This window comes from Gopherus evgoodei, chromosome 21 (assembly GCF_007399415.2).
Source record: "Gopherus evgoodei ecotype Sinaloan lineage chromosome 21, rGopEvg1_v1.p, whole genome shotgun sequence".
In the NCBI taxonomy this organism is placed as follows: Eukaryota; Metazoa; Chordata; order Testudines; family Testudinidae; genus Gopherus; species Gopherus evgoodei.
This window is the reverse complement of record NC_044342.1, coordinates 18,114,052-18,136,445: the sequence shown is the minus strand read 5'-3', so window position 1 is coordinate 18,136,445 and position 22,394 is coordinate 18,114,052. Positions and strand designations below refer to the sequence as shown.

At 44.3% G+C, this 22,394-nt stretch overlaps 1 long non-coding RNA gene across 1 annotated transcript; it reads right to left on the bottom strand.

The window, feature by feature from the left end:
- Positions 1-1,201: 1,201 nt before the first annotated feature.
- On the bottom strand, positions 1,202-21,305 carry LOC115638241. Its single transcript, XR_003997407.1, has 3 exons — positions 21,296-21,305; positions 16,072-16,077; positions 1,202-1,299 (listed from the first exon to the last, which is right to left on the bottom strand). It is a non-coding gene; the product is annotated as an uncharacterized LOC115638241 (long non-coding RNA).
- Positions 21,306-22,394: the final 1,089 nt, after the last annotated feature.

Sequence of the window (22,394 nt, the reverse complement as noted above, 5' to 3'; positions counted from 1 at the left end):
ATCTTTCACCAGAAAATAAATGTCTCTCCTGAGTCACTGTTTACCCTGTAAACTCCACAGGTGAATTTTTCTTGAGACTTTGCTAATGGGCATGTTAAATTACCAGGAAGGAAAAGTGAATAGCATGTTTTGTTTAGGTTTTTGAGGTAGACAGTATGTGAAAAGACTCAAACTTCTGGCCACTCAGGGATTGGAATAGAGAAGGAAAAGCTTCAGAACTAAAAAGTCTTTATTATTTGAAGCCCGAGACATGGACCAGGGCCCCACTGTGTTTGGTGCTGTACAAACAAAGAAGAAAGAGATGGTCCCAGGTCCTAGGCCTGTCGAAGGTGTGTGTGAAATACTTAGATATTCATTGGGCCAAGGAGACAGACTGAGAATTACACTCCAGCCCACTAGTTGGGGCACTTGCGGAGGAGCAGGGAGACCCAAGCTCGAGTCCTCTTGCTGCAAAGAATAGTTATGTCATACGCCTCCTCCACATCTGGTCTGTGCCCTAGAGCTGTCCTGTGCCTTGGTGCCTGAGCACGCTGTCAGGGCAGAGTGAGCACATTTGTTTTGGGTTGGGTCATTGCTCACAGAGCAGAGAGTTATGGTAGCATTGGCATGTAGCTTTACCCCACACCTCCTCATTAGGAAGAAAGTCCAGGGTGCCAGGAGAGGGTGGGGGTGGGAGTCTAGGCTGGTGAAGTTTGCACCTTCCCCTTCTCTTATCCTTTGGTCAGCCAGCGTGGCAATGGCCAGCTTTCCTCATTCTCTTTCTCTCAGAACCCCAAAGGGAGTGATGGGGCAATAGTGTTATGCCTGAACAAAGCACATGAGTTTTTTTATAGGGGAAAAGGCAACATGCCACATTTATTGAGAATACAGCAATTAACATGTGCTTTTCAGTCACACACACGCACTATGCACACACTCCTGGCCCTCAATGTTTATAATTACCAGTCTAGAGTCTGGATCAGTCTAGAGGCCAGCCAGCTTGGTTGCAGAGGGGAGCCGGGCTCTGTTAGTAGCGATCCGATGCTCCTGGACTTGTTGGCAAGATGAACCCAAATCCCCAAGGCAAAGCACCCTGTTCTTATAATCCTTTTTCTCCATTTAAGTCTATGGATTTTGCTGTGTCAATTTATGACTGGTCATTCCTCAGTGGGTGTAATCTTTTGATGGCCCAAAACACCTGTGGGAGGGTCATCCTGTCTGGTTTTGATTTAATCAATTACCTTGTGTTTTAAGAGTGCCAGCCTTCACCTCAGGGTCGTCAGTCTGCCTCTCCTCAACCATGGATGCGCTTTGATGGTTCTGCGGCATCTCTGAGCCTCTTCAGTCTCTTCACTCCTCCTTCCTTGGCCATTTGACTTCAGGGATGGCCTTCAGATCATATCTTTTCCTCATGCATGCACTCCTCATTCACACAAACAGTTCTTTACAGAGACCTTCAAAAGGTAACAAATAGCCGTGTTTTATGTTGAACAAAACAGACATCGTCATAGGCCTTCTAAATCTTGCAACGATATTTTCCTACATTGGGGCCTCAGCCTTCAAAATTCCTCTAATCTAATTAACATAGACACAGACAAGATACTGTCTGTTACTTGAAAGGCATGAATAAAAAGGAAATGGCTAATACTAGTAGCCACTATCCTATTCATTTATTCTAATACCTTAATTCTTACTATAAAACATACACTGTGCATAAACAAAACATAAACAATTATATAGAACAGTACCCATGATACGACAATAGCCCATCCCCTGACTATCTCATCCATCAATTAGCATTAATTTCCCACACACCAGTTTTGGTTCATTGACTTCTGCTTTCACGCTGTTCTCGTTTACCAGGCACGACCATAACAACAGACTTGAGTTCTAGCAAAAGGGCTTTTTGTTTGATTCATAGCCCTCGTCCAGACTAACCCGCGGCATCGGCGGGTTAAAATCGATTGCTCGGGGATCGATATATCGCGTATAGTCTGGACGCGGTGTATCGATCCCCGAGCGCGCTTACATCGATTCCGGAACTCCATCAATCCGAACGGAGTTCCGGAATCGACACGGAGAGCCGCGGACATCGATGGAGCCCCGTCCAGACTGGTGAGTACCTCGATTTTAGAAATTCGACTTCAGCTACGTTATTCTCGTAGCTGAAGTTGCGTATCTAAAATCGATTTTAATTCCTAGTCTGGACGTGGCCATAGATTCGTAGATTCATAGACTTTAGGGTCAGAAGGGACCAATGTGATCATCTAGTCTGACCTCCTGCACAAAGCAGGCCACAGAACCCTACCCATCCACTTCTATAACAAACCTCTAACCTATGTCCGAGTTATTGAAGTCTTCAAATTGTGGTTTGAAGACCTCAAGCTGCAGAGAATCCACCAGCAAGTGACTCGTGTCCCATGCTGCAGAGGAAGGCGAAAAACCTCCAGGGCCTCTGCCAATCTGCCCTGGAGGAAATTTCCTTCCCAACCCCACATATGGCGATCAGCTAAAACCTGAGCATGTGGGCAAGACTCACCAGCCAGCACTCAGGAAAGAATTCTCTGCAGTAACTCAGATCCCATCCCATCCAACATCCCATCACCAACCACTGGGCATAGTTATCTGCTGAAAATCAAAGATCAATTGCCAAAATTAAGCTATCCCATCATACCTTCCTTTCCATAAACTTATCAAGCTTAGTCTTAAAGCCAGATATGTCTTTTGCCCCCACTACTCTCCTTGGATTAATTCAGTCTTTTGTCTCTTCTTTGCATCCTGTTCTTGGTCACCGTGATGCTCTATGAACTCTCACTCACTTCTCCCAGTTGAGCTCGCACTGAGGATACATTTGTAGGCCTATTATCACAGACCCTTTGTTAATCCAGCCCTGTTTGGGACTTTTGAAAGCACTGAAGTTGCAAACACCCTTTGAAATTAGTGAGTTTGAGGAGTCTCAGTGCTTTGGAAAAACCCACTAGGCAGCTAAATACCTTTAAATAACTGTCTGTAAGTGCCCTTGAGATAACTTAAAAACCCATCACAAGTAACTGGCATAACTAAAGTGCCAATCTCTCCCGTCTTCCATCAGTGTTAAAAACACTAATCCATTGTGTTAGTCCACTGGATTCAATATTCTGGCAGTAACGGGCGTAATGAACAGATCTACCCTAGACGCCAGTCCAGCAAACCACTCACACGGCTTGAACTATAGTGACCTCAGTAAGAATACCTTGACGTTTACAATGAAGCATATTCTTAAATGCTTTGCTGCCTTGGGGCTGGAGCACTCTGTGCTGCATAGGATCCAGTCTGCTCACATTGATCAAGTGTAGGATCCCCAGTCAGGTCCAGGTCCCTGGCACCAACACTGTGGACCAAATTGTGCCAGAGGTAGGTCCCAGAACTGAGCTCAATGGGCAGGTGCTCTTGAGGGAGAGATGAGTACAGCAGAACTGGTGTCTAAAATCACTGTTGTCCAGTTTCCTCTGGACGCTCATGGCATAACCACAGGGAAATGGGTACAGCACTACATACACACTTCTGTCCTTCTCTTTAACCGTGTTTCCTTATTCCGCAGTAGGGATCACTACATACAGAGACCCAGCCAGTGGAGCTTCTTATGCCAAAAGTAACAAAGTTTGAAAATCGCTGTGGATAGCTCCCAGGGGTGGAAAGGGTATTACTGGTCACACAATTATCCTGTCTTCATTCAAAACTAAAACTAAAAAAAGCTGCAAATATTATTTTAGTTGGAAATTTACTTGGGAAGAATAAATTCTGTATCAAATTTGTAAGAAATGTGAAGGTGATTTTCTCATTAGAGCTATTCAGGACAAGAATTTTCATTTCATGAGAAATTCCACGAGTTCAAACTTTTGTTTTCATTCCAATTCTGACTTTCTATTTTAAATTTTATTTTGAGATTTTGTTTAAATTTTTTATTACATTTTATGTCATTTCTCTTATTTTCTATTCTATTCTACTGTTTTCTTTTTATATTATATTTCATTTTGAGTTATTTTATAAAATTATTGTTCATTTCCCCTACACAAAATTTTGTAGAAATTTCTCATGAAACATTTGGATCTTGAGAATTTGGCATTTATGATGGTAAAAACATTCCATCAGCAAAGTATCGATCTTCATTAGCAGATATTAGAGAATCTTGTACCAGAACTATAGGCCTCTTGTTGGTCTATTGGATTGCATGATAACCATCAGAACGTGTGTTCCAGCAGTTACAGAACACAAATATCCACTTATTTCTGAATGCAAAACAAAGTAGACAATTGCTATTCCCAGTCATCTCTTAGCATAATTTGCTCCCTAATCATGCAGTAAGGTCTCACCCAATTTATCATTAGGGTAAATAATTTTCTGTCACCAAATATTTGTGACTCTCACAACTGTATTTTGGAAAAAGAGGATTTTTAAAAAATAATCAATGGCAAAAATATTGCAGACAGGCAGGAAATCCCATTGCTTAACTCTTTGAAGGATGCACGTCTAATCTGAAACTTGCTAGAATACACAGACCAACAGAAATCTTGTCTTAAATTTTAAATTCCAAGTTGATTATCCCCATAACTTAAGGGATATTTTTTAACTGAAATCAGGTGCTTAATGATTATTACTGGCTATTTACCTTCACTGTGATTAGCTGCCGTGTAGAGATCAATAGAGATCAATAGGAAGGATATAGAAAACATTGTCCATATGACCCTTGTTGCTAATGCCCATTGTACACCAGGGCCTCTCCTTTACCAAACTTCACCCTCTGCTCTCCCTAGTCTCCATGATACAGTATGACTGCCCCTTTCCCATCTCTGCAGCTCCCAGTGCTCCTTGCCCCTGGGTACATTCCCATCTCTGCAGCTCCCAGTGCTCCTTGCCCCTGGGTACATTCTTGCTTGTGCAGCTGGCCCAGAAGTTGATACTGCTGTTTCTATTTTTAGTGAGCTAGCTAGAGTACAGCTAGAAGGGCTAAGGATATTCCATTCATACCCCTGCCTGCAGTGTAGATGCACCCAACGTATGTAAACTGAATTATTCAGTCAGGCCTCTTTCCGTCAGTCGGCTGTTTTTGACTTGGCAAATCAGCATAAATTCTCAGCATGCCATTTTAATGCAGAAGACAGACAGTTTCCTTGGATTCCTGGAGATCTTTTCAAAGCCACAAATGTATTGATGTAGTTTCACAGGGACTCACTTATGCTAGGTCTCCACACAGATTTTGCACCAGGATCACTTTTCAGGTTTGTGGTGTGACTTTGTTTTGGAAATCGTTCTACCAGTACAACCTCTAGCGCAGACACAGCGAGCCAATATCGAGGTCCCTTGGACTGGTGTAGCTTCTTCCCCTTCAGAATGAACGATCCTGATACAAGCAGCTTTACATCAGTGTAGGTGTAGCCAGTCAGATTAGATGAGTGTCCCCCTCACAGCACTCACTGGAGGCCTAAGGCAGCCCAAAATGCAGCCCCTCACCTAAGTTTCCCGTCTTTGTTCCCCAAATCACAACAGCCCCCAATTTAGGTTTCATTTATTAACTTAAAGTTCAAAACTAAAATGCAGATGACACCTTCCCTCCAGTTACCTACACCTCAAACTCCCCCCGTCCGGCCTGAGTTCCCGCCTTAGCAGGCCAATCCCAGCTCTTCCTAGCTGGAGCAATTCCCCCAGTCTCAGGTTTTCCCTCTTTCACTCTCTGAACTTTCACTTCAGCCTCCTAAGTTTGCCCCTTCTCCCATCCCCATTTTGCCCTTTATTGAATATGGCCTGAGTCCCCTCAGGTGGGGACCCTTTTCTAACCAGGGCTGGCTTGGCCCTGGCTCTCCAGCCATGGGCACACGACTCTGTCTCAGGCAGGGATAGGCCAATATAATTTAAATGGTGCCATTTCTATGTGTAGGCAAGCCTTGACGCATTTATTCCTCACACCAGACACAAAGGGGAGAGATAAGGGGAGGTCTCACAAGAGGGATGACAGAAAGAGAAAACTTAGGTTAGTTCTTCTATTGCACAATGCTTTTTGTGACAGAGACATCGTTAGTAGGGTCACTGAGAAAATGGAGAAAAAAGAGAAGGAACTGGTGGAAAACAGCCTCTGGAAGTGAAGCTATTTTCTGGACAGATGTTTGGCTGTAAACGTACAGGCTAGGTTTTCCCATAAAAAGTCGATGCTGGGCACCGAAATCCTATGGGCAGTGTATCGCTGAGCACAATCTCCCTCATTCTCTGAACAGTGAGCAGCCACAAGTTCAAATCTCCCACCAGCCCAGTGATACTCACCTGTGCCATCTTATATAGATCCTAAAAACAACAAGGTCATAGGTTTTAAGAGGTCTCTCCATCTCCACTTTGTCCAAGGGCTGTGGCTGTGTAAGAGTCTGCCTTGGAGACTTTCATGGTATAATTCCCCACTCTGAACCTTTGCGTCCAAAAGATGGGGTACCAGCGTGAATTCCTCTAAGCTTAATTACCAATTTAGAACCTGTAGCGCTGCCACCAACCAGGGATTCCAGTGCCTGGTACACTCTGATCCCCCCAAAACCTTGCCCGGGGAACCCCAAGACCCAGACTCTCTGGATCTTAACACAAGGAAAGTAAACCCTTTCCCTCACCGTTTCATCTCCCAGGCTTCCCCTCCCTGGGTTACCCTGGAAGATCACTATGATTCAAACTCCTTGAATCTTAAAACAGAGAGGAAAATTCACCTTCCCCGCTCCTTCTCAATCCTCCTCCCAGACTCTCCCTGAGAGATATAGTAATCCTAACACAGAGAGAAATCAGCCTCTCTCTCCCCCTTCCCTCCCTTCTCCCCATCAATTCCCTGGTGAATCCAGACCCCGTCCCCTGGGGTCTCACACCAGAATAAAAAAACAATCAGATTCTTAAACAAGAAACTTTTAATTAAAGAGAAAAAAACAGTAAAAATTATCTTTGTAGATTTAAGATGGAGTATATTACAGGGTCTTTCAGCTATAGACACCGGGAATACCCTCCCAGCCTAAGTATACAAGTACAAATTAAAATCCTTTGAGCAAAATACAAATTTGAATTCCTTCCAGCCAAATACAAATTTGAACTCCTCCCAGCCAAATACACATTTGAACTCCTTCCAGCCAAATACACATTTGCAAATAAAGAAAACAAACATAACCTAACTCGCCTTATCTACCTAGTACTCACTATTCTGAACTTATAAGAGCCTGTATCGGAGAGATTGGAGAGAAACCTGGTTGCACATCTGGTCCCTCTGAGCCCCCAGAGTGAACAACAACCAAAACTAACAGCACACACAAACTTCCCTCCCTCAAGATATGAAAGTATCCTGTCCCGTGATTGGTCCTCTAGTCAGGTGACAGCCTGGCTCACTGATCTTGTTAACCCTTTCCAGGCAAAAGAGATATGAAGTACTTCTGTTCCATTAACTCTTAACTATCGTTTTATGACAAAGACTAATGAAGCTCAGGGAAACACAACCTGGGACTACATCAGGCTTTCGTTCAGGACCTACCCCAGCCCATGTTACATTTATTTTAACCCAAGGAAACTGATCAGTTAGCATGGTCCAAACATGAGTTTCCTGAAGCTTTCCTGAGGGCCTCCTGGACCTCTTTGTTTCTCAGGCTGTAGATGAGGGGATTGACCAGGGAAGTGAGGGCTGTTAGGAGACAGACAGAACTTTCTTGAATTCGGTCAGAATGTCAGTAAATGGCATTGGGGTCACACAACATTAACTGCGATATCGACAACATTGTTATGCTACCATCCAGGAAGCCACCTATCCAAGAGCCACCTGTGACCTGCAGGTAAGACCTGTCACTCATATGGGCAGCATAGTTCATTGGATTGCATATGGCTAAATATCGATTGTAAGACATCACCGAGAGGGGAAGGCATTCTCTAGCAACCAGAGAACAAAAGAAATAATATTGTGTGAGACACCCATTGAATGAAATCATCTTGTCCCCAGTCAGGAGAGCAGCCAGTAGCTTGGGCAGGATGCTGGATGTGTAGCAGGTGTCCAAGCAGGACAAGTCCCCCAGGAAGAAGTACATGGGGGTGTGGAGGTGCTTATCAGTCACAACTAGTGCAATGATAAGGATGTTCCCTGCCACGATCGCAATGTAGATCACTAGAAACAGCATGAAGGGAAGGATCTGCATTTCTGGGAGATCCCCGAATCCCAGCAGGATGAATTTTGTTGTTCTCTGGGCTGCAGGGATGGAGCAGTAATGCTGTGTAAGGCTTGAACCAGGTACACCTGTTTTCCCAGCCTAACTCTGATGAGAAGCCAAGGCCCTTGGAGCAGGATAAAAGCCCAGCTACAGTGTCTGCAAAAATATAGGACTAGGTGGCTCAATGTAAGCCATATGCTTATGTTATATCCACCAATGTAATATATGCCATCATATGCCAGCAATGCCCCTCTGCTATGTATATCGGCCAAACTGGACAGTCTCTACGGAAAAGGATAAATGGACACAAATCAGATATTAGGAATGACAATATACAAAAACCTGTAGGAGAACACTTCAACCTCCCTGGCCACACTATAGCAGACCTTAAGGTGGCCATCCTGCAGCAAAAAAACTTCAGGACCAGACTTCAAAGAGAAACTGCTGAGCTTCAGTTCATCTGCAAATTTGACACCATCAGCTCAGGATTGAACAAAGACTGTGAATGGCTTGCCAACTACAGAATCAGTTTCTCCTCTCTTGGTTTTCACACCTCAACTGCTAGAACAGGGCCTCATCCTCCCTGATTGAACTGACCTCGTTATCTCTAGCTTGCTTGCTAGCATATATATACCTGCACCTGGAAATTTCCACTACATGCATCTGAGGAAGTGGGTATTCACCCACGAAAGCTCATGCTCCAAAACTTCTGTTAGTCTATAAGGTGCCACAGGACTCTTTGCTGCTTTTTCTGTGATGGATGTTTGGTTTCCCTGCTCTGGGTTTCCTATGGGGTTTGTCGATGGGAAAGAAATTAACTCTGCCATATAAATGAAGAACATTCACTCAATAAAATGTCAGTACTGTTTTCATTGTCCCCCTCTGCTGGCTGCTGGAATGATAGGTGAGTGGAGAATGGAGGCCAGGGGAGGGGAAATGCCATCTCGTGATCCCTGGTGCAGATTTTACATCCAAGCAGGCTGCCGGTTGAACAAAACAGTAATCTCTCTAGAAACTCATGTTGTAGCTTCACAGGTGGTACCAAACACTCAAATATTAAGGTGGTGAGGCTTAAGTACAACAGTACAAAAACGTGTTGGTTCAAATAGTCACGTTTCACTACCTGATGTGTCAGAGCAGAACAATGTCCTTTGTTGATTGGAGAGCTATGGGCCAAACAGGCAAGAATTGGATATTTTTGAGGAAGCCACAACAGAAAAACAAACCAAACAACTGAAACCTGGATTTGCAGCATGTGGGCAGCCAACTCCAAGTGATGTTCAGTAGAAATGGGCCGCCTAACTGTAGTAGTGTAATTTGAAAGTTTTTATCATCATACAAATGCCTCTCCTTCCCTGGACAATATGTCATTGTCTTGTAGTCGGACATTACATATAGAGATGCCATCTTCATTAAAAACAAAAACCAAAAAAAAACTTGTGCTAGAAACCACCACGTTAGCTGGAAATTGATCCTCTGTTTCAAGAAAAAATTCTGGATAGAATTTGAAATTTGTAAGAAATGTGCAATTTTCATATTATGAGAGTGGTCTAGAACCCAAATATCCATTTCATTGTCAATTCCATGATTTCAAATATTGGATTTCATTCCAATTTTAATTTTTAAAATGTATTTACCCATTTTTAATTTTATTTCTAGGATATTTTTATTTTATATTACACTGTGTTTTAATTATTAACATTTATTTCTATTTATTTTTATCTTATTTTATCTCATAAAGCTCTATAACTCTTTTCCTAAACAAAACTGTATTGAAATTGATATTTTTCCCTGGAACATTTTGTCATCAAAAATGCCAATCAGAAATTTTTATCGGCTCTACATTTTCTTCTTTATCTTTGGTTAAAAGTAAGATTAATCCTCTCTCTCTCCCTCTTCCCTCTCTCTCTTTCTAGTCTGCCATTACTGTCTTTCTCCCCATTACTGATCCTTATAGAGAGAGTGTGGGTGATGTCAAGGCTGATTCCCCACTCTGGCACTTTGAGTGCAGAAGGTGGGGGCTGCAAGGACTCTAAAAGTTAATATTGGCCACTCCAGGCTTGTATTAATCTCTCAGGTTACAGCTTTTCTCTGACCTTGTATTGGTAGTGCAGAACCACTTTGAGAGTCCAGGAAGGCACACTTGGGATTTTCTTCCTGTGGGGTACTCTCAAGCCCTCCCCACTTGACCCCACTCAGGGGAAGAGCTGAGAAAGAGATCAAGAGAGAGAAAAAAGAAAGATAAATACATCTGGGGAAGTCAGGCTATTGCTAGATTTTAAAAGAGCAACTACAAGGATTAAGGACCAAGAATAGATTTCTTGAGGTCCATCTTAAAGGTTACGAGCAGCACAAAAGCACCTGGGATTAGCACAGAGGAATCTACAAGCCAAAAAGAAATAAAAGGGATAAACATAATTGCATCTTCCTAGACATTTTCTGATCTACTTACATATTTGGGATTTCACATGAGTAGTTTCTAGGTATGATACTGCTGATTTTTCATACCCGGCCCAAGTTTCTTATAGCATAGCTCTGTCCTGTCTGTCTCCAGCTGGGAGAACAAGAACAGACAGACAAAAGGGGAATGTTTTGTCAATTTTAAAAAGTTCTAGCCTTCCCACTGGCTCTTTTGCCCAGGTGCCCACACACTTCCTTTTACCTATGCATAGTAGTGAGACTTTTTAACCCTTTACAGGTAAAGCAAGTGGAGAAGAGCTACTAGGAGGGATTTTATAGCTAACTGACTGGCTGGGTGTCCATAAAAGGGTACTATCCCGCTTTATTTATCACATGCCCCTCAAATCACAGATGGTGTTGGCCAGCCTGGTTCAGGTGGGGTCCACACCAGCTGAGATTTCTTCCTGGAGGTTTTGAAAAACAGTTAATAAGATACATGCACTTCTAATTTTACTAGTAATTACATGAAGAAATAAACAGTATTTTCCACATTTAAAGGACTACAGTGGCTTAGAATACAGGGACATTTCCACCCAGCTGATTCTGGGAATCCTTCTTGGGAGAGTGCATCAGTCACTTTGTTAGAGGCTCCTGAAGTGTGTTCAGTCTCAAAATCAAAGTCTTGAAGAGCTAAACTCCAAAGAAGAAGTGTTTTGTTAGTCTCTTTGACTGTGTGAAGCCACTTCAGTGCAGCATGGTCAGTCTGCAGGTGGAAATGCCGTCCCCAAATGTATGGGCGTAGCTTCTTCAGAGCATACACAATGGCCTAACAGTCTTTTTCTGAGACTGATGAGTGGCTTTCTCTCTCATACAGTTTTTTGCTGAGAAACACAACAGGATGTAATTGTTGATCTGGTCCTTCTGCATTAAAACTGCTCCTACACCACGCTCGGACGCATCTGTAGTTACGATGAAAGGCTGGTTGAAGTTTAGGGCCCTTAGTACAGGGTCAGACATAAGGGCTGCTATCAGGGTCTCCCTCCCCCACACACACTCTGAACTCTGGGGTAGAGAAGTGGGGACCTGCATGAAAGACTCCCTAAGCTTATATTCTGCCAGTTTAGGTTAAAAACTTCCCCAAGGCACAAATTCCTTCCCTTGTCCTTTGACGGTATTGCTGCTACTACCAGGTGATTTGCACAAAAATTCAGGGGAGGGTCACTTAGAATCCCTTTCCCCCCAAAATATCCCCCAAGCCCCTTCATCCCCTTTTTTGGGGGAGGCATGAGAATAATATACCAACAAATTGCCTTAGCAATGTGAGTACAGACCAGACCCTTTATCTTGAGGACACTAAAATCAATTAGGTTCTTAAAAGAAGAACTTTATTATAAAGAAAAAAGTAAAAGAATCACACCTGCAAAATCAGGATGGAAGGTAACTTTACAGGGTAATAAAAAGATTTTAAACACAGAGGACTCCCCTCTGGACTCAGCTTCACAGTTACAAAAACAGGAATAAAACTACCTTTGTAGCATAGAAGAATTCACAAGCTAAAACAAAAGATAACCTAATGCATTTCCTTGCCTACTTACAATTTCTGTGATTTTAGATGGATCATTCCAGGTATATTTTTAGGAGATGTTATATCTGCCTGGTCTCTCCCTCTGTCTGGAGAGGGAACAAAAAAAAGAGAGTCACAAACAAATTCTCTCTCTCCCCCTGTCATAAACAGATAGCTAAGGATTAATGTTCTTTTACCTGGAAAGGAGTAACCTGAAACACCTGACCAGAGGACCAATCAGGAAACAAGACTTTTTCAAATCTGTGGGAAGGGAAGTTTGTATGTGAGTCCTTTGTTCTTGGTCTTCTGCCTGTACTCTCTCGGCTATGAGAGGATTTTTCTGCCTCCTGCTTTTCTAATCTTCTGTTTTCCAGTTGTAAGTACAAAAGATAAGATAGTGATTTATATGGTTTTTATTTTGTATTTACATGTGTGTAGTTGCTGGAGTGTTTTGAATTGTGTTCTTTTGAATAAGGCTGTTTATTCATATTTCTTTTAAGCAATTGACCCTGTATTTGTCACCTTAATACAGAGAGACCATTTTTATGTATTTTTCTTTCTTTTTACATAAAGCTTTCTTTTTAAGACCTATTGGAGTTTTTCTTTAGTGGGGAACTCCAGGGAATTGAGTCTGTGCTCACCAGGGAATTGGTGGGAGGAAGAAGTCAGGGGGAAATCCATGTGTGTTAGATTTACTAGCCTGACTTTGCATTCCCTCTGGGTGAGGGGGGAAGAGAGATTAGCTCTCGGTACTTCTGTTTTCCAGGACTGGAAACGGGGAGGGTGGAGTTCCTCTGTTTAGATTCACGGAGCTTTCTTCTGTGTATCTCTCCAGGAACCCAGGGAGGGAACACCTGGAAGGGAGAAGGGGGGGGAAATGGTTTATTCCCCTTTGTTATAAGACTCAAGGAATTTGGGCCTTAGGGTCCCCAGGGAAGGTTGTTGGGGGGACCAGAGTGCCCCAAAACACTCTAATTTTTTGGGTGGTGGCAGCTTTACCAGGTCCAAGCTGGTAACTAAGCTTGGAGGTTTTCATGCTAACACCCATATTTTGGACGCTAAGGTCCAAATCTGGGAATATGTTATGACACCTCCCTGCCCGGATTTAATATCATTTTCTTTCCTCATTGGTCTTTCTGGTCAGGTGAGGTGCCAACTAGGTGTTCTGAGCTATTTAACCCCTTACAGGTAAAGTGATTCAATACAGCTGCCAAGGAGGGATTTTATGCTACCCTTTTCTTTATATTTATGACAGCTGCCTTAAGATGATTAAAGGCTTTCAGACACTTCTCAGTCCACTGAACTGAATTTTACTATTTTTCCTGGTTAGGTCTGTTAGTTGGGTGGCAATTTGGCTGCACAAAGTGTGGTACAAATCGTCGGTAATACCCGGCCAAGCCCAGGAAGGATTGGACCTGCTTTTTTGACTTAGGGACAGGCCAATTTTGGATAGCATTTACTTTAGCCTGTAGGGAGTTGATAGTTCCTTGACCCATCTGGTGTCCAAGGTACATTACCATGTTTAAGCCTATTGGACATTTTTTGGCCTTAATGGTTAATCCTGCCTCCCTTATGCACTAGAAGACATTTTGGAGGTGTTCCGGGTGTTCTGCCCATGAATCTGAGAATATGGCCACATCATCAAGGTGGGCGACTGCAAATTCCCCAAATCCAGCCAGAAGGTTATCTTCCAGTCTCTGGAAGGTGGTGGGTGCATTTTGAAGTCTGAAAGGGAGTACATGAAATTCATACAGCCTTACATGGGTGAAGAAGGCTGACCTTTCATTGGTTGGGTCATCTAGCGACACGTGCCAGTACCCCTTAATTAAGTCAAGGTGGAGATGAACTGGGCACGTCCCAGTTTTTCCAATAGCTTATCTGTGCATGGCATTGGATAGTTCTCTGGGCGAGTTACAGCATTAAGCTTACGGTAGTCCATGCAAAAGTGAACTTCCCCATCTGGTTTGGGAACCAGAACCATTGGAGAGGCCCATGCACTCTCAGAGGGGCTGATTACACCCATCTGTAACATGTCCTTGATCTCCCTTATCAGGGTTTTGGCTTGAGGAGCCCTCTGTTAAGGTTAGGCTCTAATTAGGCGAGCATCACCTGTGATAATGGAGTGGTATGCCTGTTCTGTCCATCCTGGGGTGGCTGAAAACATTGGCATGAAGCTGGTGCACAGCTCTTGGATTTGCTGTCACTGCTTACGCCCAAGGGTTATGGAAAGGCTCACCTTTTCTATGCCACCATTGCTTTCCCCTTCATAGTAGACTCCTTCAGGCCACTCGGCGTCTTCTCTCTCCTGGGCTGTAAACTGGAGAACCTTGATTTTTTGGCAATAAAAGGGCTTTAGAGAATTAACATGGTATACTTTAGGTTTTAGGGTAGGATCTGGGAATGCTATGAGGTAATTAACAGCTCCCAGGTGCTCTCAGACCATAAATGGCCCCTTAAATGATACTTCCATCTTATTAGCCTGGAGCGCTTTCAGGACCTTGACTTGGTCATCTGCTCTGAAGGAACGCTCTCTGGCATGTTTATTATACCAGGCCTTTTGCTCTTGTTGAGCATCCTGTAGGTTTTTCTGAGAAAGGGCTAGAAAGTCTTTGAGGATGTTTTGGCCATTGGTTATAAAGTCCAAAATGGTAGTTCCTGGAGAAGATATAACCCTCTCCCATTGCTGCTTCACCAACTGTAATGGTCCTTAACTTCGTGGCCATAAATGAGTTCAAAGGCTGAAAACCCCAAACTGGGATGTGGTAGAGCCCTATATGCAAAGAGCAACGGCTGCAACACTAGGTCCCAGTCACTGGAGTGCTTATTCATGAATTTACGTATCATAGCCCCCAAAGTCCCATTAAACTTCTCCACTAGGCCATTAATTTGATGGTGGTAAGGGGTGGCAACTAGGTGGTTCACTCCATGAGCTTCTCAAAGACTTTTCATGGTCCTGCCAGAAAGTTAGTTCCCAAATCTGTAAGGACATCGGAGGACCAAACTACTCTGGGAAAAATGTTTGCCAGTGCCTGGTTCATGCTTTTAGCCCTGGTACTGCTTAGAGCTACTGCTTCCAGCCATTAGGTGGCAAAATCCATGAAAATCAGTATGTACAGCTTTCCTTTGGGTGCCTTCTTAGTGAAAGGACTCAGAATATCCACAGCTACATGCTGAAATGGAACCTCAATTATGGGGAGTGGCTGGAGAGGGACCTTGACCTGGTCTTGGGGCTTTTCCACCCTCTGGCACACCTTATAAGATCAGACATATGTAGAAATGTCCTTGTCCATTCCCTCTCACTGGAATTACTTCCCCAAACGATCTTTGGCCCTATTCATCCCAGCATGGCCACTAGGGAGATTGTGGGCTAAGCTCAAAAGCTTTTTCCTATACTTAGTTGGAACTACCAACTGTCTGAGGATGCCAGTCCTCCTTGAGCCCACTAGAAAGTAACTCCTTGTATAAGAGTCCTTCTTCTACAACAAACCTGGACCTATTAGAAGAGCTGAGAGGTAGTGGGTCTCTCCGTGCTTCCATCCAAGCTCCCTTGAGGCTTTCATCTACTTCCTGCTCTGCCTGGAACTGTTTCCTTCATGCTGGAGACATTAGTTCCTCGCTGGGTTGTGGATTCAGGCTTGGTCACACTGGAAGCGATGCAAGTGATGGGGGTGTCTCCGTCAAATGTGAACCACTCTCTGCTGGTGCACTAGGTTGTATTTCCAGCTCTGGTTGAGCTTCTTGTGCCAGTTTAGCTGTTGCTGCAGGTGAAGGCTCTGTGGTGCCCTTTGGTGCTGGGTCACCTGATTTTGGTGGGGTTGCAAGCATAGGCTCTGGTGCTGACTACTCCGCCATTTCTGATCCTGGTTCTGATTCTGGCTGGGTTCCAGGAACTGGATCTATAACTACTGCCATAGACCCTGGTTTGGGGACTGGTTCCACCACCTCTGGCTGGGTCTCTGAAGAAGGCTCAGGAATGGAGATAGGTGTGGAGGCCTGTTTAGCCTGGCTGCGGGTGACCATCCCCACCCTTGTTGTTAGCCTCACATGCTTGGCTAAGTCTTCTCCCAGCAGTATGGGAATGGGATAATCATCATTGACTGCAAAAGTCCATATTCCTGACCAGCCTTTGTACTGGCCAGGCAACTTGGCTACAGGCAAGTTAAAAGAGTTGGCCTTAAAGAGTTGTACCATCACTTGGGCCTCTGCATCGATTAATTTGGGGTCCACCAGGGATTGGTGGACAGCTGACACTGTGGTCCAGTGTCCCTCCACGCAGTAATCTTCCTCCTGCCCACACTCACAGTTTTCCTTCACTCTGGGGGTATTTGTGAGGTATCTGGGCCTGAAGACTTTCAATGGGATCCTGGGGTGATGAGTTGCAGTTGGCTGGCACTCTTGGGGTAATTGGCATTCACATGCCCCAGCTCATTACATTTAAAGCATCACCCAGGGCTGGGGAAGGTGGGTGGATGGAGAGTAAGGGGAGTGGGACAAGAGGGCATCTGGGGTCTCCATGGCTGAGTGGAGGGCTCCTCCTTGTGAGGTGGGGCCTTGGGCTGACCCCAATGGTAGGGTGTCGTCTCAGGTTGCCCCTTCTGGTATCCCCACCAACTGTTACTAGCTTTCTTCTTCTCCACCACCTCCAACCATTTGGTTCTGATCTCCCCCGCCTTCATTACAGTTTGGGCTTCCCATCTAGGATGTACCTTTCTATTTCCTCAGGAACACCCTCTAAGAACTGCTCCATTTGTATTAGAGAGCAGATCTTCCGGAGACTTAACATTAACTCCTGATATCCAGGCATCCTAATATTTTGCAATGTGGTAGGCATGTTGGGAAAATGCCATGTCTGGTTTCCATCTTAGGGCTCTGAACAACCAACGGGCATGCTCCGGGGTTAGCTCAATTCTAATTCTGTCTTTTTGTTTAAAAAGTTAGTACTCATTCATGTGTTCTTTAGGCATTTGATCTGCCACCTCTTCTAAGGATCCACTGAGTTGTGGCCTCAGCTCCACCATACACTGGTCTGTAGGGATGTTGTGCCCAAGGCAGGTCCTTTCAAAATTTTCTAAGAAGGTCTCAGTATCATTGTCTACCTTGTATGTGGGGAATTTCTTGGAATGAGGAGTGGTACCTGGAGAAGGACTGTTAGGGCTACCTGATTGACCCAGCTTAGCCCTTTCCAGTTCTAAGTGCTTCAGCTCTGTCTCCGCTTCAAAGCACTTCACCTACATTTCCTCCTCCAAGTGCTTTGCCTCTCTCCTCCATTTCCAAGTGCTTCTCTCTGGTTTTTAGGACACTGAAGATCAATCAGGTTCTTAAAAGAAGAGTTTTATTTAAAAAAAAAGTAAAAGAAGCACCTCTGCCAAATCAGGATGGAAGATAACTTTAAAGAGTAAATAAAAAAGATTTAAAACACAGAGGATTCCCCTCTAGGCTCAACTTAAAAGTTACAAAAACAGGAATAAACCTCCCTCTTAGCACAGGAAAAATTCACAAGCTAAAACGAAAGATAATCTAATGCATTTCCTTGCTATTACTTACAAATTGTGTAATTTTTAGTGTATCAGTTCAGGATCTTTTAAGGAGCTGGGTTACCTGCTTGGTCTCTCTCTTTGTCCTGAGAGGGAATCAACAAAGAGAGTACAAACAAAACCAACCCCTACCCCCCCACCAGATTTGAATGTATCTTCTTTCCCCATTGGTCCTTCTGGTCAGGTGCAACTGATTAACCTCTTACAGATAAGTGATTCTGTACCTCTGGCCAGGAAGGATTTATGTTACTGCATACATAAAGGTTGTTACTCTTCCCTTTATATTTATCACATGCCCTCGAAATCACAGATAGTGTTGGACAGTATTCAACACTGGCTGTGATTTCTTCCTGGAGCTCTAGGAGAAAACAGAATTAGTAAGACACGTGGAACTCTAGATATACTACTGATTATATAAAAACTAACAATATTGCCCGCATTTCAAGGATGATTTTAACCATTTGTTCTGGGAAACTTTCATGGGAGAGTGCATCAGCCACTTTGCTAGAAGCTCCTGAAATGTGTTGTCATTCAAAATCAAAATCTTGGAGAGATAAACTCCACCGAAGAAGTTTTTTTGTTATTTTACTTGACGGAATGAAGCCACTTCAGCACAGCATGGTTGGTCTGCAGGTGGAAACGCCATCCCAAAAGGTATGGGTATAGCTTTTCCAGAGCGTACACCATGGTGTAACATTCCTTTTTAGTGACTGACCAGTGGCTTTCCTTCTCAGACAGTTTTTTACTGAGAAACACGACAGGATGGAATTCTTGATCTGGTCCTTTCTGCATTAAAACTGTTCTCACACCACATTCGGATGCATCTGTGGTTATTAGGAAAGATTTGTCAAAGTCTGGGGCCCTTAGCATAGGGTCAGACATGAGTGTCGCTTTAAGCTGGTTAAAGGCCCTCTGACACTCTTCAGTCCACTGAACTGCATTTGGCTGTTTCTTTTTGGTTAGGTTTGTCAGTGGGGCTGTGATTTGGCTGTAGTGTGGTACAAATTGCCTGTAATATCCCGCCAAACCTAAGAAGGATTGGACCTGTTTCTTTGACTTTGGGACAGGCCACTTTTGGGTAGCATTCACTTTGGCCTGTAGGGGGCTGATAGATCCTTGACCCACCTAGTGTCCAGGGGAAGTCACTCCATTTAGGCCTATTTGACACTTTTTAGCCTTAGCAGTTAGTCCTGCCACCCTTATGCATTCGAAGACTTTTTGTAGATGCTGAAGGTGTTCTCATAGACTCATAGACTTTAAGGTCAGAAGGGATCATTATGATCATCTAGTCTGACCTCCTGCACAATGCAAGCCACACAATCTCACCCACCCACTAATGTAATAAACTCCTAACCTATGTCTGAGATATTGAAGTCCTCAAATTGTGGTTTGAAGACCTCAAGCTGCAGAGAATCCTCCAGCAAGTGACTCGTGCCCCATGCTGCAGAGGAAGGCGAAAAACCTCCAGGGCCTCTGCCAATCTGTCCTGGAGGAAAATTCCTTTCTGATCCCAAATATGACGATCAGTTAAACCCTGAGCATGTGGGCAAGACTCACCAGCCAGCACCCAGGAAAGAATTCTCTGTAGTAACACAGATCCCACCCCATCTAACATCCCATCACAGACCACTGGGCATACTTACCTGCTGATAATCAAAGATCAATTGCCAAATTAATTGCCAAAATTAGGCTATTCCATCATATCATCCCTTCCATAAACTTATCAAGCTTAGTCTTAAAGCCAGATATGTCCTTTGTCCCCACTACTCCCCTTGGAAGGCTGTTCCAGAACTTCACTCCTCTAATGGTTAGAAACTTTCGTCTAATTTCAAGTCTAAACTTCCTAGTGTCCAGTTTATATCCATTTGTTCTGCCCATGAATCAGAGAAGATGGTCACATCATCAAGGTAGGTGACTGAAGATTCTCCCAATCCCACTAGGAGACTATCTCCAAGGTTTTGGAAGGTGGCGGGTGCATTTCGCAGCCCGAAAGGGAGCACATTAAATTCATACAGCCCTACGTGGGTGATGAAGGCTGACCTTTCCTTGGCAGATTCATCTAGCGGTACATGCCAATACCCCTTGGTTAAGTCTAAGGTAGAGATGAACTGAGCACGTCCCAGTTTTTCCAATAGCTTATCTATGCATGGCATTGGAGAGTTATCTGGGTGAGTTACAGCATTTAGCTTAACAGTAATCCATGCAAAAGCTTATTTCCTCATCTGGTTTGGGAACTAGAACCACTGGAGATGCCCATGCACTTTTAGAGGAGTGGATTACCCCCATACGTAGCATGTCCTGGCTCTCCTGTTCTATGTCAGTTTCTACTTGAGAAGCCACCCAATAAGGTGGCTAGCATTACCTGTGTCAATGGAGTGGTATGCCCGTTCGGTCCATCCTGGAGTGGCTGAGAACATCAGTGCGAAGCAAGTGCACAGCTCCTTGATCTGCTGTCACTGCATACATCCGAGGGTTATTGAGAGGTTCACCTCTTCCACCCTGCCATCACTTTTTCTTCATAGTAGACACCTTCAGGCCACTCAGCATCATCTCCTCCCTGGGCTGTAAACTGACAAACTTTTAATTGTCTGGAATAAAAGGGCTTTAGAAAATTAACATGGTACACTTTAGGCTTGAGGTGAGAGATGCTATGAGATAATTAACAGCTCCCTGGAACTCTTGGAATGTAAATGGCCCGTCCCACGATGCTTCCATCTTATGGGCCTGGAGCGCCTTCAAGACCATGACCTGGTCTTGAAGGAATACTCTCTGGGATGTTTGTCATACCAAGCCTTTTGCTCTTCCTGAGCATCTTTTAGGTTTTATCTAGCAAGGGCTAAAGAGTTTCGGAGGGTGTTTTGTAGGTTATTTACAAAGTCCAGAATGTTAGTTCCTGGAGAAGGCGTAAACCCCTCCCATTGCTGCTTCACCAACTGTAATGGCCCCTTAACGTCATGGCCATACACAAGTTCAAATGGTGAAAATCCTAAACTGGGATGTTGTACAGCCATGTAGGCAAAGAGCAACTGCTGCAACAGGTGCCAAATGGAGTGCTCATTTTCAAATTTACATATCATGGCCCCAAAGTTCCATTAAACTTCTCCACCAGACCATTTGTTTGATGGTGGTAAGGGGTGGCAACCAAGTGGTTCACCCCATAAGTGTTTCAAAGGCTTTTCATGATCCTTGACAGGAAATGAGTTCCTGAATCCATAAGGATGTCACAGGGGCAACCTACCCTGGCAAAAATGTCTTTTAATGCCTGCCACACACTTTTAGCCCTGGTGTTGCTTAGAGCTACTGCTTCCAGCCATCGGGTGGCAAAATACATGAAAGTCGGTATGTACTGACTTCCTCTGGGTGTCTTTTTCGGGAAAGGACCCAGAATAGTCACAGCTACTTGCTGAAATGGAACCTCAATAAGGGGGAGTGGGTGGAGAGGGGCTTTGACCTGCTCTTTGGGGTTTCCCACTTTTTGGCACACCTCACAAGTAGAAACATCTTTGTCCATTCCCTCCCATTGGAATGACCTCCCAAAATGGTCTTTGGTACTGTTCACCCCAGCATGGCCACTAGGATGATCATGGGCTAAGCTCAATTGACTTACCCGGTACTTAGTTGGAATTACCAACTGTCTTTGAGGATGCCAGAAAGTCCTCTTTCTACAACAATCCCGGATTGATTAGAAGAGCTGAGAGGTGGTGGGTTGCTCTGTTCTGCCGTCCAAGCTCCCTGGAGACTTTGATGTGCTTCCTGCTGGGCATGGAACTGTTCTCTTGATGCTGGAGACATCAGTTCCTCATTGGATGGTGGATTTGGGCTTGGTTTTTCTGGAAGCAATGTAGGTGATGGAGCTGTTTCCATTGAGTGTGAACCATTTTCTGCTGCTGCCCTCTGTTGTATTTCAGGCTCTGGCTGAGCCTCTTGCATAGGTTTATCTGCTGCTTCCAGGACAGACTTGGTGGTGCCCTCTCTGGTTGGAGTTGCAGATGGGGTTGCAAGCATTGGATTCAGTGTTGGCAATGGTTCTGGTGCTGGTTGCTCCACCAATTCCAGTTCTGAGACTGGCTCTGGCTGGGTTTCTGTGGCTGGATCCACTATTGCTGTCGCAGGCGTTGGCATGGAGTCCAGTTCCACCATCTCAGTCTGGGTCTCTGGTAATACAGATGGAGATCGTGTAGAAGGCTCAGGAACAGGGTTAGGTGTGAAGGTTTGCTTAGCCTGGCTGCTGATGAACATTCCCATCTTCTTGACTAGCTTCACATGACTGGCCAAGTCTTCCCCCAGCAGCATGAGAATGGGATAATCATCATAGACTGCAAAAGTCCACATTCCTGACCAGCCTTTGTACTGGATAGGCAACTTGGTTGCAGGCAAGTCAAAAAAATTTGACTTGAAGGGTTGAATCATCACTTGGGTCTCTGGGTTGATGAATTTGGCATCCACTAAGGATTGGTGGATAGCTGACACCTGTGCTCCAGTGTCCCTCCACTTGATAACCTTCTTCTCACCCATATTCACAGTTTCCCTTCACTCTGAGGGTATCTGTGAGGCATCTGGGCCTGAGGAGCTTTGGTGTGACCCCAGTGCAATGAACTGTAATCTGTTGGGGTTCTTGGGACAGTTGACCTTTACATGCCCCAGCTCATTACATTTAAAACATCATCCAGCTGACTGGTCACTGAGCCGAGGTGGGTTGCTGGAGAATAGTGTGGTGGCACAATAAGGTGC